Here is a 19247-nt window from a genome sequence, read left to right as displayed (position 1 = left end):
GGAATTAGAAGACTGTCAGCGGAGAAATATATCATTTAGAGGACAGCAGATTTTTTGGCGGAATTCTAGGTTTATTAGGCTATAGCGGAATTTAGTGTTTTATCCATTTTTATGTTTTAAAAAAAATTTGTACTCCAGTCTGTCTCCAAGCTATTCCGTATTTCTTATCAGGAGCTACCAGTCACAAGAGGAAAACACGTTATTTGGGTTTGATGTTACGAAATCAAGGTATCATAAATTTGTATTGCGTGGGGAAAGGGCACTTTTCTCTTAGATGACGGATGACGACAGATAATGAAACTGTGAGAGAGTAGCATTTATATTTATGCTATGAAGGAAGACCGTTTAATGAACTGGCCTGTTTTTTGTGTGGCCCTTGAGGTAGGGAATTCACCTAGTTTGCACCCGGCACTAAAACGCCTACAAGTTTTAGCTCGCCGGCTCGCAGGCAGGGGGTTAATCCCAGTGAAAATCACAGATCAGGTGAGTGCAGACATTTATTATTATTATTATTATTATTGTACCGGGCGGTACACCTCCGCTCCGCTAATTCAAACATTGCGCCAGTTGAAACTCCTCTACTGGAGGAAGCCTGAACTTTAACTACAGTGTTAATTCCCTAGTTTCTCAGAAGATGTCCCTACTTGTAAATTTTGAAGTGTTCTGAATGGTGTCGTTTTCGATGTATTTTTGTTTTGCCTGTAGTAAGAAGTGTGAACATTCTCTTCTAGATGGCACTACTGAAGGACTACAATTATGCACCCTAGTGTGAAGTGAAATAACTGTGTTTTTGGAGAAATTTTGTGTTCATAAGTTTGTTCTTTGTTAAATTTCTTTCAGTCATTGTTTAGGTTGGCTGTATGACCCTTCACCTTCCGCCAGTTTTGAATTCGACCAATGAGTAATTTCTGTAATTAATTTTCCACCAATCCTGGTTTTCTTCTTCACTTCTGACATGTAATCTTGTGGTCGTCCTATAAAAGGCTTGTGGGCGGGTGTTCTCATTCCTGAAAAGTCTCGAATGTTCCGCGAGGGTATATAAACTGCTGATTTTCGGGTCTCTGCGCCACTTCAGTAACATCTATCAGTGTGTAAATTATGTAGCAGGGGGCGGGAAGCGCCTCTTTCTTCGGGCAGCAGTTTAACCACCAGCTAATGGCCGTCTTATAACTTCTTTCTTGCTAGCTCAGCAGTTTAACCCTCGGGGCGGGTTCGAAACTTTTATCATGTAACTTTCCTTTAAAATGTAAAAGACACTTGGTATAAATTCTATCTCTTTAAACTACAAATTGGGATAGAGAGTGCCTACCCTCTTGAGCTCCCTTTCATATTGTTCTTGAGGTGACTACGTTTTCTCAACCATTTTTCTTCGTTTCGAAATGTAATAAGTTTTCCTATCGTGTCACCTCTTTAGTATGGGATTAGCCCTTGCATTAACGGCCTAGTTGCAAGTAGGTTTTAAACAAAATGTATTAGGAGTGCAGTTTCGCCTCCTCTCAAGTTGGTATTTTTGGAGGCCATGTAATTGTCCTGTTTCTTCACTGAATAGGCCTCAGTAGGTTGGGTATTTTTACCCCTGTGTTATTGTAATTGGAGGACAGCTTAAAGGTGGAGTTCGGTGTGGCCTTTGGTAGGCTTGAATTTTGAGAGCGGGTTTGCCCTTTCTTAAAAGTTGATTGTGTGTGCCTCGAGGAGGCTTTATTAGGTAATTGGGAGCAAGTGCTCCTGGGCATGATTGGGGTTTTCTGCCCCTTTGTCGAATCTTGTATTTGGCTAAAGTTGGGCTTTCTGCTCAAGAACGGTGTGTCTGGCTCTCGGAGCCCAAATCCTGTAACACTGTAATTGTACATTCTCGATTTGTTGTTAGGCTACTGAGTACCTGTTATATTTTTTATTTCTTGATCTTGAAAAGAAAAATATAACCTTGTTAAATTTTAAAATTAACTTTAATTTCGTAGATTGAGTCCTATTCATCCCAGCACCTTCTTTCACCTCTAACTACCACGGAGAACTCCGTAACAATTATTATTATTATTATTGCTCATTTTTATTGCTCATTATTTGAGATCGGATTTCTTGGCGGAATTTTAGTGGATTTTTAGTAGTATTTAGCGGATCTTGAAAATATAAGTTGGCAACACTGGTCTTATCACGTATAAAAATGTTATTTTTTCTTAACTACACTTTTATTCCATTGACTCTATAGTTTGTCTTTGTGCATTTTAACTTCTAACTGGAATGATAATATATATATCACTGTACTTCAAAGCAATCTATATTTTCTATAATTTTATCAGAAAAAAGGCATTACAAATTAGATCAGCCGATTTTTTAATTTCATAATCATTTACCATCACCATTTGTTTTAAATTCTAGTCAGTGGATATATTTTAAAACTTTAATTATCATGTCTTTTTGTTCCATCTCGTACCATTAGGGGCTGATGACCTGGCTGTTAGGTCCCTTTAAACAACAAACATCATCATCATCATCTTCTGATGAGCTCGTTCCTACAACACATTGAGATCATTTTCTCCTTGCGTTTATGTCCTGTTCTAATCTTTTACAACCTGTTCCTATCTTTGCTTTTATTTCTGCCCTTTTGCTGCATTTCTCTGGCTTTCTTCTTATCCCTGGCCCAGACGGTTGAGGTGCTGTCCTTGGCAGATTCGATCCTGGCTCAGTCCGGTGGTATTTGAAGGTGCTCAAATATGTCAGCTGCATGTTAGTAGATTTACTGGCTCATAAAAGAACTCCTGCAGGACTAAATTCTGGCACCTCGGTGCCTCCGAAAACCGTAAGTGTAGTTAGTGGGACGTAAAGGATATAACATTATTATTATTATTATTATTATTATTATTATTATTATTATTATTATTATTATTATTATTATTATTATTATCACCCGACATCAAGACTTAAGACGTGCCCGTCCTCCTGATGAAGCTCGGAACCAGGAACGAGCTCATCGAGGAATTTGACAAAATTGGAATGAGTTTTTGACGGGATTCTTGTTAAAAAATGTACAGTGTTTCTTCAAAAACTTGTGGACAAATTTGGATTCTTTGTAGATGGAACTATTCTCATTTATACCTGTTCTTTGCATGGGAATTTGCAGTGGATGGCATTTTACCTTCAGTAATTTGTGACGTAACATGGCTCTATTCAGACGTCTTATGTGATATTTTCCTACGAAAGTGCGTGGCAGTAATGTGAAATATGATGAAGCTTAAGTCGATGAAGTCGAGAGAGAGAATGACGACCATTTCCGAATTTAATTTACAGTACAATTCCTGGTCCGAAGTTTGCAAAATTCTCTGTGGTTCTCAGGTTGCATACTGTATCTCTGACCACTGGCGTGGCCCTCTGACATTGATGATACCTCCCGTAATATCTGCCCTATCGAAAACAGTAAAATGACTCTTTAGTTATTCCCGTTGCTCACCTTGAAGTGACATATGCGACGTCCCACGAGACTTGGACTGAAAATTCAATTTTTAAAATTGTAATCAACTGCGTTATTATCCGTCGTACGATAAATACCTAATGTTAAGGAAAATATTTGAGAATAATCTCCATGTGATTACCATGGCATCTACAATTAATAATCTCTACAATAGCTACTTACTTAACACAACATATGAGGCGTCTAGTATCAAAACCGGCCAAGTCACTCAAGGCATACGGTATTTTTCAATATGGATGAAAAACCTGTAGAGACAAAGACAATGATGAGCAGAAAATATTTTTTTTCACAGTTATGTCTGTACCGGGCGGTACACCTCCACACCGTTTATTTAAAAGTTGCGCCAGTTGAAACTCCTCTTCTGGAGGAAGTCTGAACTTTATCTACGGTCTTAATTTCCAAATTTCTCAGAAGATGTCACTACCTGGATATTTTTGAGTTTGTGAACTGTGTCATTTTTGACGTACTTTTGTTTTGCTGGTATTAAGAAGTGTGAACTTTCTCTTCTAGAGGACACTACTGAAGATCTACAATAGTGCAACCTAGTGCGGAGTCAAAGAACTATTTTTTTTGGAGAAAATTTAATTTCAAGAGTTTGTTCTTTGTTAAATTTCTTTCTGTCATTGTTTAAGTTGGCAATATTTACCCCTTTCTTCCCCTTGTTTTGAATGTATCCAATCACGAATTTCTTCAATTAATTTCTGACCAATATGGTGTATCTTTCCCCAACTTGAATCTGTTGCGGGGTCCTATCCAATAAAATTATTGTGGGCGGGTGTTTTCATTCCCCTAACGCCTAGAAACTTCCGCGAGAGTATTTAAACTGCTGATTTTTGGGTCTCTCGGCCACTTCTGTTCCATCTTTCAGTGTGTTAAGTACATAGCAGGGGGCGGGAAGCGCCTCTTTCTTCTCCAGCCGTTCAACACAAGGTAATGGCCGATTAATAACTTCTTTCTTTGCTAGCTCAGCAGTTTAACTTTCGGGGCGGGTTCTAAGCGTTCAACCATGTAACCTTTTCCTAAAATGTAACTTCTCTTTTCATCTATTCTCTTGTAAAACGACATATTGGGATAGAGAGTGCTAACCCTCTCGAGCTCCCACTCACATTGTCTTGAGGTGAACTTATTTTCTCAACCTATTCTTCGTTAATGTAAAACAAATTGTTCTTTTCTTAAGTCACCTCTTTAGCATGGGATTAGCCCTTGTATTAACGGCCTAGTGCCAAGTAGGTCTTAATCAAAGTGTATTAGGAGTGCAAGTTCGCCTCCTCTCAAATTGTTATTTTAGAGGTCATTTAATTAACCTGCTTTTCTTTTAATAGACCTCAGTAGATTGGGTATTTTACCCCTGTGTTTATGTCCGTTGAGGACAACTTGAAGGTGGAGTTTGGTGTGGCCTGGGAGAGGCTTAAATTTTGAGAGCGAGTGGCTCTTTTGAAAATTCTGGGTTGTATGCCTCATGAAGGTTTCTCAGTGTAATTTGGAGCAAGAGCTCCTAGGTATGAATGGGGTTTTCTCCCCCTCTGTTAAAACTTGTGTTTGGGGTAAAACTGTGCTGATTGCCCAAGTTTTGTGAAGTCAGGGCGCGAAGCCCAAATTCTGTAAATATTGTAACTAACCCCTTTTGAAATGCTACTTTGTACCTGCCATGCTTGTTATTTCTTGGTTTTCGAAAAGAAAATATAACCTCGTTAAATTTTATATTAATTTTATATTGCACTATAATTTCGTAGCTTGAAACCCATTCACACCCGCACCTTCTTTCACCTCTACCTACCACGGAAAAGTCCGTAACAAGTGGTAGTAGAGCGTGGTTGAATGGGTCTCAATTTAGCCCCTTTTGACGGCTAAATTTCGTTTGTTCCGAACTCTAACTATTTTCCCAGTTGCTGGAATTTTTTGAGTTTTTCAAAATTGGTCTCTCATCATGCCCGCCCCTCGCGATGTTCTCCTGCTTAACTATTTGCGTAAGGAGGAGTTGATCTATGAATTAACTATCAGAAATGTGCAATCTGGAGGCACGGTTGCAATAGACACTAACAAGCTTAGAGAGTCCCTTGATTTGCCCATTTCCATCCCCAATTTGGGAGAGAAAGAAATTGACGACTCTCTTTCCACCATCACGGAGAATATTACTGGGCTAGCTTCTGTAGTTAGTTTTTTTGATGAAAATGATCCGTCTCCTAATCAAATTAAGCGTGTGCAAGGCAGGCTATATCATTTTTCGAATAGGGTGAACGATCTGTTGTCTCTAAAACTGAATGATGTTCAGAGGAAGGAAGCTAGTACGCTCCTGGAAAATATTTCCGAATTATCTAGTAAGGTCACTCAATTGTTAACTGGGGAAGTTCCTCCCAAATCTGATCAACCCACCATAGTAAATGCAGGTAGTGAGGAAGCGCCTCCCAAGGGAGAAGTTAATAGAATAACCGTTGCTGCTCAAACTATCCCTGCCCCATTGGACAACGAGTCTGAACGCCGTGCATCGCTGAGTAACATCCGTTCTGAATTAACTTCCTTACCATTGAAACCGTTACCTACTATGTCACCCGAGTTTAGCAGCTTGCCTCATCCATTGGCAATGTTGCTCAGAGGTATCTCTAAGTTTTCCGTTAATACCACCAGTGATGTAATTTCATTTTTAAGATTTCTAGTGGAATTTCAGGATCATGCCCTTGTTTTTTCTCTTTCTCCATGTCAAATCTTGCAAATTATCTATCCGTATGCTATTGGTATTCTCTCTGATAAAATCGTAAGAGCCATTGCCGAGCAATCATCGATTGAGGATTTCCATGCCCATTTGCTAGCTAATTTCATCCCGGCTAGGGCCAGGTCCTCTCTTATTCAGAAATACTATTATCGGGTACAGCGCTTGGATGAAAACCTGGCAGACTTCATCCAAGATATTAAGTTTTATACTAGGGTGTTTGCTCTCCACTTCCCTGAGGATCAGATCGTGCAAGCTATTGTCGAAGGGATCTCACCACCTTACAGGTCATATTTGTGTTTCGCGGCGTGCCCGCAAACCTTCTCTGAACTGGAAGCATTGGCCGTCTCTGCGGAAGGAGTTAGATACGCCGATTCTTTGCGTGTCGCGAAAGAACCCCCGCCTTCCATTAGCAATACTCGGCCTCCACCTCGCCGATCAGTCACCCCCCGTAAATGTTATGCTTGCGGGTCGCCTGACCATCTGCGCAATAAGTGTCCTTTGATCAAGACTAGTAGGGCAAACAATGGAGCTGGTTCATCACAAGGCTGTTTTAAATGTGGGGCTTTCTCACATATCGCAAAGAATTGTCCCAATTCGAATAGCACCCCCTCCTGCTCAACTTCTGGTGTAACTTCCAACAACAATCAAAAGTGACTAGTGGTTGCGGCTGAGTCAACTAATTCTGCTTCCCAAGGCTCAGCCCCTGGCAAAAAGGTTGAGAATTCAGCGAACGATAAGTCTTCGAATACATCTTTTGAATGCCCCAAAGAGTGCCTTAGGATTGCGGCGGATACCCCCGCACCTGTTCCTTTTCTTAAGATTGAGTTAAATAACGAGCCTATAACAGCTCTCTTAGATTCAGGAAGTGTTTGTTCGATTATTTCGGCTGAATGGTATTCTAAATTGAAATCGGTTTGTAAACTTCCTGACTATGTCTCTTCTCCTGTTCAATACATTTCGGCTAATTCATCTCCATTAGAAATTCTAGGTTCCTTACTGGTCAAAATTCGTATTTTTAAGTTTACTTGGAAAATTAAATTGTTTGTGGCTAAGCACCTGTCTTGCCCCATTATATTGGGAGCTGACTTTATTTCTCACACTGGTCTTGTGCTCGATCTCCAGTCTAGGTCGTGCACATTCAAATTTGCTTCTAGTTGTAAAATACCACTATTAAAGTGTAATTCTGTGTCATGTGCTTCTATTTCGCCTACCCAGGATGAGATGTTGTTAGACCTTAGACATCTACCTGAGGAGCAGGCTGATAGTATTCGCAAATTGTGTCAGTCGTTTCCCGAGGTGTTCTCTGATACTCTTGGTGTTACTGACCTTATTGAATACAAAATTGAGGTCACGGATTCGATTCCTGTCCGTTTTCCACCTTATAGGCTATCTCCACCTAAAATGAAGGCTCTGAAAGAAATTGTCGATCAGATGTTGAAGGATGGTATTATTAGGCCCTCTAAGTCGGCGTATTCATCGCCTATTTTTCTAGTCCCGAAACCCCAAGGAGGCTTCAGGCCTGTCATTGATTACAGGGCTCTCAATCGGAAGGTGGTGTTGCAATCTGTGCCCCTTGCTGACCTTCATTCTTGCTTTTCATGGTTTCGTAAGGCCAAGTTCTTCACTATCTTGGACTTGAATCAGGCCTATAATCAAATTCCCCTTGCCGAAGAGTCTAAACACCTTAGAGCGTTTGCCACGGACTGGAATTTATACGAATACAACCGCGTGCCTTTCGGGCTCCCCACGGGGGCAGCTGTGCTCACTAGGCTACTAGATAGGGTCTTCTCCGACATCAAATTCGAGTACTTATATCACTATTTAGATGATGTCGTCGTATTTTCAGAGACTTTTGAAGAGCATCTAGATCATCTGCGAGAAGTTCTCGATCGCCTTCGTAAGGCTGGGTTAACTGTTAAGTTATCCAAGGTTGCCTTTGCTAAGCCCTCTATGTCTTTCCTAGGGCATATTGTGTCACCTGATGGTGTAGCAGTCGATCATTCTAGAACACAGGCCATCCGTGATTTTAAACCTCCCAAGGACATTAAAGGCATCGCCAGGTTTATTGGTATGGTGAATTTCTTCAGAAAGTTCATTCCTAACTTTGCTAATAGAGCGGCGCCCTTAAACCTTCTTCGTAGGAAAGGCATTAAATTCGAGTGGGGACCTTCTCAACAAGCCGCTTTTGAAGATCTTAAATTAGCGCTTTGTAATGCCCCTGTCCTTGCTATGCCTGATTTCTCGAAGAAATTCATCGTCCAAACCGACGCATCGTCGTCAGCAGTAGCTGCAGTCCTTCTTCAAGAGACTGAACTAGGGAGGCGACCCATCGCCTATGCATCTAGGACTTTGTCGGCTCAAGAAGCCAAGTATTCCATCTATGAGCTCGAAGGTTTGGCAGTCTTATTTGCCTTAGAAAAATTCCGTCTCTATCTGGAACATGTCAACTGGTCGTACTGGTCGTATAGCCCGTTGGGCCATCCGTATTTCTGCCTTCCAATTCGATGTCAGGCATATCAGAGGTACCGAAAATGTTGTGGCTGATGGACTCAGCCGTATGTTTTCTAACGACGTCGAGACCCAGGAACCGGCCGACAGTTCATCACCTCCCGAGTCCATATTATCTGGTGTTAATGCCATCTTAACAGATGCTCCCATGCTTTTTAGGGATATTGAGAAATACCAACGTGAAGATCCGATGCTGGCTCCGATAATGGAAACCCTTTCTTCTGGGGAACATGTTGTCCCTTATGTTCTGAGGAATGGGGTTCTATGTTGCCCATCGAGGCATGATAGGATGATGAAAGTTGTCGTTCCAGCTGTTCTTGTACCTATGATCTTCAAGTATTATCATGAGACCCCATTAGGAGGGCATCTTGGAATCTTTAAAACTCGTGAGAAGATTCGTGAAATGTTCATCTGGAAAGGTATGGACGGTGAAATCCGGGAACTTGTAAAAGCTTGTAAATCTTGTTTGCTTAGTAAACCCACCATGTCCACCAAGGTAGGCCTTTTGTCTTCGCATCAAGCGTCGCGCCCCATGGAACGTCTGTATATCAATTATGTAGGACCCTTCCCCCAGTCAAAGGGGAATGCCAACAAGTTCATCCTTGTATGTGTAGATGGTTTTACTAGATTTTCCTGGTTATTTCCGACTAAGCTGGCTACCGCTCAATCCACCATTTCTTGTCTTAATACTATCTTTGCTTCTTTTGGTCCTTGTCAATACATAGTTTCCGATAATGCTAAGGCTTTTACATCTAATTTATTTCGTAAATTCTGTTTTGACTTATCCATCTCTCATGTAACTACTTCTGCTTATTACCCTCAACCATCTCTGGCTGAACGGGTTAACCGTAATCTCAGGTCCGCACTCATTGCCTATCATCATGAAGATCCTTCCAGGTGGGACACGTCCCTGCATTGGATAGCTTTTGCTTTGAATTCGGCGATTCATGAATCTCACAAGTTTACTCCAGCTTCTTTGATGTTCAAGTTTGTTCCCAACTCGCCGCTCTCTAACCTCTGGTCTCTGAATGACATTCTACCCGAGACAATAGATCCGGATAACATTAAAGATCTTTGGAAGAAGGCTAAAGCCAATCTTAAAGTGACTCATGAAAAGGTTAGGGAAAGGTATGATCGTGGACGGAGACCCACCCCTTTGAAGGTAGGTGACCAAGTTATGGTCAAAAATTTTGTTCCCGCGGGCAAGCTTGCCCCCAGATTTCATGGGCCTTGTATCATTCTCGATTTTCTTACGCCGGTTACCTTATTGTTAAGTAATCCAGCCACCGAGAGGATATTTAGAGTTCACCTGTCCCAGGTGAAACCGGTGTAATTTCTGTGTTAACTTGCTTCATATTATTTTGAAAGGATATGAAGGTTATATTTTTTTTGAGTTTCACTTTTAAGGCATTCTGCCCCTTCTATAATATTATGGTTTTAGATGTAAGCCTTTTGTAAAACCTGCCCCGATCCGTTAAACTGCCATCCTGTCATTGCCACGGCCATTACCACGCTCCCGTCTCCTGCTTCACCTTATACAGTGGCTTAACTTATGCCATGGATATTTGCACGCCGCTGGCCCCTCAACCTCTCCACAAGCCTGTACCCTCAATGAAGACGATGGTCCAACACAATTCTGCCGCCGAGCTTTAATGTTTCAGTGCCCCCGCAGCCGCGCAGCGCCGTGCAGCAACTGGGGAGGGGGATGGGCCCCCTCCTCTCCAGCGAGGCCGACATGTGCACGGCGAGCCGGAGCTCTCCTCCCGGCCAAGGCTGATGTGCGGCGCACGACCTGCTTCTGGCCCGTAGCCTGTATATGTTCACCGCGGGCGCGGCGTGTTTCAACACCTCTGCTCCCCTCATAGTGCGGGCGAGCGGTATCTCAGGGTACTTAAGGGGTCCGAGCGGCCTCCTTTTGGACGCAAGCTGCAACGGCCGGTCCGGCCATCCTACTTCATCAACATCAACTACATGGACAGTCACTATAAGAGATAACTACTTTTGGGAATTCAACAGCAATATCTGATGGACATTGCAAAATTTTCCTTCACTTTTAAGTAGTAAAAGCTTATCTTCAGAAATTCAACTTCTATAAACCTAAAGACTTCACTTCACCTCCAACAACAAAATTTTGGAACCAAATTAAGAAATTTCTCAAATACTTCTGCAAGTTATCTTAATATCAACATCAAAACTTGGAACTTATTTTCAAACAAAAGTTTATGTTCTTCTGTGTTACCCCTTGGAGGAACTTTTGGGGGGGGAGGTCTGTACCGGGCGGTACACCTCCACACCGTTTATTTAAAAGTTGCGCCAGTTGAAACTCCTCTTCTGGAGGAAGTCTGAACTTTATCTACGGTCTTAATTTCCAAATTTCTCAGAAGATGTCACTACCTGGATATTTTTGAGTTTGTGAACTGTGTCATTTTCGACGTACTTTTGTTTTGCTGGTATTAAGAAGTGTGAACTTTCTCTTCTAGAGGACACTACTGAAGATCTACAATAGTGCAACCTAGTGCGGAGTCAAAGAACTATTTTTTTTGGAGAAAATTTAATTTCAAGAGTTTGTTCTTTGTTAAATTTCTTTCTGTCATTGTTTAAGTTGGCAATATTTACCCCTTTCTTCCCCTTGTTTTGAATGTATCCAATCACGAATTTCTTCAATTAATTTCTGACCAATATGGTGTATCTTTCCCCAACTTGAATCTGTTGCGGGGTCCTATCCAATAAAATTATTGTGGGCGGGTGTTTTCATTCCCCTAACGCCTAGAAACTTCCGCGAGAGTATTTAAACTGCTGATTTTTGGGTCTCTCGGCCACTTCTGTTCCATCTTTCAGTGTGTTAAGTACATAGCAGGGGGCGGGAAGCGCCTCTTTCTTCTCCAGCCGTTCAACACAAGGTAATGGCCGATTAATAACTTCTTTCTTTGCTAGCTCAGCAGTTTAACTTTCGGGGCGGGTTCTAAGCGTTCAACCATGTAACCTTTTCCTAAAATGTAACTTCTCTTTTCATCTATTCTCTTGTAAAACGACATATTGGGATAGAGAGTGCTAACCCTCTCGAGCTCCCACTCACATTGTCTTGAGGTGAACTTATTTTCTCAACCTATTCTTCGTTAATGTAAAACAAATTGTTCTTTTCTTAAGTCACCTCTTTAGCATGGGATTAGCCCTTGTATTAACGGCCTAGTGCCAAGTAGGTCTTAATCAAAGTGTATTAGGAGTGCAAGTTCGCCTCCTCTCAAATTGTTATTTTAGAGGTCATTTAATTAACCTGCTTTTCTTTTAATAGACCTCAGTAGATTGGGTATTTTACCCCTGTGTTTATGTCCGTTGAGGACAACTTGAAGGTGGAGTTTGGTGTGGCCTGGGAGAGGCTTAAATTTTGAGAGCGAGTGGCTCTTTTGAAAATTCTGGGTTGTATGCCTCATGAAGGTTTCTCAGTGTAATTTGGAGCAAGAGCTCCTAGGTATGAATAGGGTTTTCTCCCCCTCTGTTAAAACTTGTGTTTGGGGTAAAACTGTGCTGATTGCCCAAGTTTTGTGAAGTCAGGGCGCGAAGCCCAAATTCTGTAAATATTGTAACTAACCCCTTTTGAAATGCTACTTTGTACCTGCCATGCTTGTTATTTCTTGGTTTTCGAAAAGAAAATATAACCTCGTTAAATTTTATATTAATTTTATATTGCACTATAATTTCGTAGCTTGAAACCCATTCACACCCGCACCTTCTTTCACCTCTACCTACCACGGAAAAGTCCGTAACAATATCCTTTATGGTTTAATATTTAAGTTCCGCTGTTTTGAGAAATCTAACTCATAATTAACCCATCTTTTTTGTTAATTTAAATTTTGACTTGGCCGTTTTTGTTGCAATTTTGTACAATTTCAGTCTGTTTTTGTAGAACTGTATTCTTTTTAAATTCCAAACGCTTGTGAAAAAAGGCAATTAAATGAAAATAAATTGACATTCTAATTACTTTTCTTTTTTTGCAATTAAAAAAGCATTTCAGCATAAATGAGATAATAATAAACTAAGAAGAACATCATAAAGCTGAGGAGAATACAAAATAAGATTTCTCTCACTAAAAGTTTATAGTTTACTTAGATCTTGAACACAGTAAAATAAAATGATCGTCAATAATAGGCACTTATGTTAATAGAATCATTATTAAGATAGGTACTGTTCAAACATACTAAGTAATATTGTTGAAAGTCTTCAATTTGCTCTCATTTACAATATCAGGCATTTCTCGTGGACTTTTGATGCAGACTTCAGAGACGGTGTTGGAACTCTCATTACCAACGAAAGCTGTTTCACTTGATAATATTACAGTTTTATAAAACTGCAGTGCTGGAAGATTTCTGACGCTATATTATTATTATTATTATTATTATTATTATTGCTATGGTTTTTAATGTGAGTTAGAACACACACTCACACAAACATGCATAATTAGATCATCTTATTTTCTTCTCAAATGTGCTCATTTGAATTCTTTTTTAATATCGAAAAATGAAACATAAACCCATATTTTAGGTTTGACAGTTCTGCGAGGCTAATTTCTGAAAAGATATCAACCTAAAATCAACCTAACTGCTTCAAGAATCGAACGAGAAACTTCGATAATCTGTAGTAAAATAAAATATTATTTTTACCGCTCTCGTTTTCGTTGTTGTGATTTCCACTGTGACGTATCTCTTGTTCTCTTTATGGGGGTTTCATTTATTGATGTTTCCATTATGTGGCACAAGGTATGAAAGTAAATTTTTCAGTTCACCACTCGGAACAATATCCACGTTACAGCACACAATAATGACAAAATACGAGCACACCCGAAATAGGATTGCTTCGGCGCCAATGACGGTGTTGCAAACGAACAAAAGACAAAACATTATGAATTCAAAGAATATACATTACAAGGAATGATTTAGCCTACTGATATTATCACATTGTTGCTGAATGTAACAACACAAGGTTCCAGACAATAATAATGCATCATAAAGATTGTCGCTCGTTCCTTGACTTGGCCGGTTTTGAATTCACTGGCTGCATGACTTGGCCGATTCTGTTGCACGACCGAGAATTCAGTGCTCTATAACTTGAAGACATGGACGATTTTAAAGCATATTCTTGTTTCACCTGATAGTGCTATACTTCTACTTCAAACTGATAACCTTAACTCATTTTCGTAAATTTTGTGACTTGGCCGGTTTTGATACTAGACGCCTCATATAGAGGATGGGTTTGGGAAGGGCCAGATCACTGGAGTGGACTTTGCTTTCACTAGAATAATTGCCAGCTTATTGCACAACCGAAGATTCTATGTTGAATTCCAAGGAAGTCGGAGCCGTTGGAAAAGGAATGGCTTGCCCCAAGGGAGTGTATTGTCACCAATATTCTTCAACATTTATATAAATAATCAGCCCAGACCTCATGCAACCAAAAGTTTCATATATGCCGACGACCTTGCTTTGACGGGACAGACAAGTGATTTTGAAGAAGCAGAACAGAACATCTTCAAAACAGACAGGCAGGAAGAAAACTGAAAGTGACTGGGAAGGCACCGAATTGGAGCCGTGTTTTACACTCAAAAACACCAAACACAAGGTGTCAGCCCGTAACATCATCATTCGGAAACTTGTTGGTAGTAATTGAGGTGCTGAACCTCAGGTGGTTCATACTTTACAATGGCACTTTGCTTCTTCGCCGGTGAATATGCGTGCCCAGTGTGGTATAAATCCGCCCATGCAAAGCCAGTAGATGTGACCCTTAATGAAGCTGCGAGACTAATTACTGGATGTTTGAAGCCAACTCCAGTTGACAAACTCCAGACAAACTCCATCAATGCCTAGATTGAAATCTAGGAGGAGCTTCCTACAGTCAACATCTCCACTAAATACATCTTTGAAGAAAGCCAGAGAAAAATTGTGGGCAGCCAGAGCAAGTCATCTTCAAACATGGACAAAACCAGCTGAATGCTTACCAACCGGACACAACTTGGACTGGATCACATGGAGATCACTTAACAGGTTAAGAACAGGTGTTGTGAATTCTAAGGACAAGCTAGTGAATTGGGGATATTTGGATGTATCACCACTGTGTGAATGTGGAGAGGTGTAGACTACCAACCATCTGTGTCAGAGCTTGTGTTGCCCTGATATTTGCAGTGAGGAGATTTTGCTCAAGGCACAAGGAAATGCAGTCACAGTTGCTCGCTTCTGGGCAAAGACTATTTAATACCATTTTGGTATACATGTCTAAAAATTCCTACTGTTACTAAATTGTAATGAAATGTAAAAACCAAAACAAGAAACTTCTATTGTATGCTTCTGACTGTAGTAAATAAATAAATACCATGACATCATATGCACCTGATAACACAATCCTGAGTAGAATCCAAATAAATAGATTGGTTGAATAAGTCCAGCAGTTTTCCACTTTTAGCAATATACAAACAGATAGATAGATAACCAGACAGACAGACACCAAAGAGAAAACTATTTCATGTCACCTCCGTCTTCAGTTACTTTTGGTGGGGGTAATTTTAAAGCCGAGAGAAATATGATGCATCCTCTGATTTTCTCCTGTTATGGAACCTTCAAATAACTGTAGGTCTGTGAGGGTGTCCGTCACTGGCTGCAGAGCATGAAGCCCGTAGAAAATAGTAATTTTCTCAGTTATTTGAAGAGTAAGCAAAATTATGTACAACAATTATTTAAAATGAAGGGGCATAATAATGTAAGAGAAAATTCAAAAAAAAAAAAAAACTCTTCTGGTCTTCTTACAAACCCCCAGTCTATTCAGTGATATTTTTAATGATATGCATATCAAAACCTGCTCCTGGATGAATAGACTCTAAACATGAAGTTTTGTCGAGATATATTCATCCATTACCTGTGATGGTGGAACAAACGGACAAACAGACACTACTGATACGATGCTGAATTCACCTGAAATGGATAAATATACCAACATTTGGTGGAATCGCATGGTTTGTCCAGCAACAAAATCAATACATGGAGGAAATTCCACCAAGATGAAATAAACCCCGCTCCACTACAAATGTATGTACTTCAAAACATCACTAAGCCTGTGAAGAATTCACTTAGTCACATTATACTCTACAATATTATTGTATTCAGAAAATTGTTACTCTAATGTCGAACTTTTTAATTTAAGAATTGCAAATCCAGTGGAACTAGCAGTCTACCTTCATGACATAATATTTTCACCATAAGATATTTTACCAATATGAATTGCTTTCAGTTATTTTTATGTTTGATTTGACTGAGTCTTATTGACCCCTAGATTTAGGGATGTCATGGTTTTAGATAGGGGCTGCCTGGCCAAGGCGGTAAAGGCGTGCTCAGTTCGCCCGGAAGGACATGGGCTCGAATCCCCATCAGGAAGTCGTAAGATTTAAGAAACGAGATTTCCACTTCCGGAGGTGCATATTGCCCTGAGGTTCACTCAGCCTACACCAAAAATGAGTACCAGGTTAACCCATGGGGGCAAAGGTGGCCGAAGTTAACAATGGTGGAAGCCCTTACCTTACACTCCTCCAAGGGCCTTCATGGCCTGTACGGAGGTGACTTTACTTTTTTTTTTTTGCATGGTTTTAGATTGTTATCAAGAATATTATGTGTTTTTACTATAATTGTATTAAGGCTGAAGATGACTCATATAACAGAGACAAAGCATGTCCCTTTTTAAATATCAAAAACGAATAAAAATTGTATGGTATTGTTAAGGTGGAATCACTCAATCATTAAGTACTCCTCACCTCAGAAATCAGCACAGAAAATGAAAATAATGAATGACTCATTCAGGCTTTTCGAAGACGTCAGTGTATTAAGACGTCCTTCTCCTTTTCTGTTTCCATGTTTTCCTCATCTCCTATTTGTTACTCCCTCTTCACACACTCCTTTACCAAAATTGACTGGCTGTTGCCTGTTGTGACGTGTGTCTACCATGCCGGTCAAGAATCTGCTGACAGATCTTGATCTCGTGACACTAGTCGTTGGTCAGAACAGTCTGCAGGATCACATTAGTTTTTAAACAGGGCATCTGGTTCAGTTGTTGCCGGTCAGCGGTAGCCAGTTATGTGGTCCATCATTAAGGAGTACTTTCATCTTCCAAGCATCAGCTGGTAAATCATCTGGACCTGGTGCTTTTGAGTTCTTTATGAGCAAATTCATCGGAACTGACGTGCCTTACTGGTCCTGAGCAAGTGAAATTGGTGGATGTGGAAATCCCACATTAGTTATTTCTTCGAAGTGCTGCCACTTCTCCAGGATATGGTTCCTATCCCACAGTCGGCTCCTTCCTGTCTATGATGTGTTCTGTGTCTCCTGTCGCATTTCTTACCTCATAGTAGTGCCAAGCTTTGGTCTCAGCAACAGACTTTTTAGGTGCTTGTCTCACTGCAACTCCCTCTGGTTTCCATGTTATTCCATACTGAAGAATAAAACAAAAGCTAAAAGGTTTCCACCTATTCAATACTATTTATTGTAACCTGTTCACACTTGTTTCAGTTCACCTGAATTCTGGAAGATTTCTTAAGTGTTTAACCTGGTCTTTTGTGAAGTGCATTCTTCAAATTGGGAACTTTCACAAGACGGGTGATCGTAATGAGTGTTTATCTTTCAACTGTTTACTTGTCTTGCACCGAATATCAACAACACTAGCTTGTTTCATAAATTTATCTATTATAATTCATGCCTTGCCTTAAGTCTAATGATTTTGACTGATGATGGTCTCTAGCAAGACCGATACTAGTTTCAACATGTAACTTTTCTTTAGATTAAAATAAATGAGTATTGAATGCATGGATGGAAAGTTGCTATAGTAGCCCCTATGTACGGTATAAAGCAATGTGTGATAGATATAAAGCTTCAAAATTACAGGCCTGTCAGCTTGACATGCATTGCATGTAAGCTGTGGGAAAGCATTCTTTCTGATTATATTGGACATGTTTGCGAAATTAATAACTGGTTCGATGGAATCTGTTGGAGTTTAGGAAAGGTTATTCCACTGAAGCTCAGCTTGTAGGATTCCTGCAGGGTACAGCAGATATCCTGGATTCAGGAGGTCATTTGGATTGTATTGTGATTGACCTCTCTAAGGCATTTGATAGGGTAGTTCATGGGAGACTACTGGCAAAAATGAGTGCAACTGTACTAGAGAGAAGAGTGACTGAATGCGTGGCTCTGTTTCTAGAAAATAGAACTCGGAGAATTAGAGCAACGGTTACACCAGAGCTTTGATCTCAAGGGTTCTGAAATCGGCACATAATCGGACGTCTGTTAAGGCAAAAGATGTAAAAGGAACTGCTTACCTACCTTACATACATAACACGACGGATCGGATTGCTAAAATCTTACGTAGGTACCATGTACGAACTGTTTTTGGAACATCAATTAAGATTAGGCAACTCCTGCGACCAACTAAGGATAGTTTGCCTAAATTACAACAACCTGGTATCTACAGAGTTCCCTGTACTTGTGGCAAGGTTTATATTGGGCAGACTTCGAGAACGGTGTGTACTCGTATCAAAGAACATACCAGATGTATCAGACTCAACCAACCTGATAAATCAGCTGTTGCTGATCATGCCTTAACACCTGGTCATGATGTCTTGTTCCAAGAAGTGGATGTTCTTGCCCGTATAAAGCAATATCGCCCAAGAATTATCAGGGAGATGGTTGAAATACGTAAACACCCAGATAATTTCAACCGCGATACAGGTTACAACCTCAGTGAATCATGGCTACCTATAATCAGAACCATTAGAGAGTAATGCTTTGCTGTTACTATTCATTGTCTCTAGCATTGGGCTAAAATGGCGTCCCCTTTACATCTTTGGGCACCATTTGAAGCTTCCTTGTTGCTTTCTCCTAGCAACCATCAATACGTCGTTTCTCTTCTATTTTGTCTCCTGATGAAGAAAGGCAAGGTTCCTTTTGAAATGTTGAGTGTATTTACAATTATTTACACAGCATAAACCCAAAAATATAACTCATGAATAATTCATTTCCATTTTTTACATTATGTATTCCCCTTGTAAGTTATTCATAACCTATGTTTATGTTGTGACTATAGAAGTGCATGTAACTAATTATTAACGTCGGCAATTTAAGGTGCACATCTACGCCGTACTCTTTTTTCCTTGTAAATACAGTATAGTGTTTTTCAGTAGTGGCTTGCATTATCCTGCATTTGACGTCCAAATTTTTCTGTCCCGTCAAAAATATACTAACAACGTTCCACCGTCATCTGTTCTTACCCGTACATACTGCTGACTAAATATTTCTGCCTTTTGTAAATCATTTTGTATGTACTTGGCTTGCCCATTAATGATTCCTTAAAGCTATTCCTGACTTAAGGGTACCTTCCGTTTTTCATGAAAATGCGAGTTATCTTGAGCTGACTTTATTCTCTCCTAAAGTTACTTACCTTCTGACTTGCACCTCCTCCTTAATCCCTTTATTTATCTGTTATAGTACAGTGCAGACCATGACAAATGTTTTTAAATTTAGTAGCCAGATGATTTTACTAGTA

Source organism: Anabrus simplex, chromosome 13 (assembly GCF_040414725.1).
Source record: "Anabrus simplex isolate iqAnaSimp1 chromosome 13, ASM4041472v1, whole genome shotgun sequence".
NCBI classification, from domain to species: Eukaryota; Metazoa; Arthropoda; class Insecta; order Orthoptera; family Tettigoniidae; genus Anabrus; species Anabrus simplex.
Note: the sequence above shows the minus strand (reverse complement) of the source record.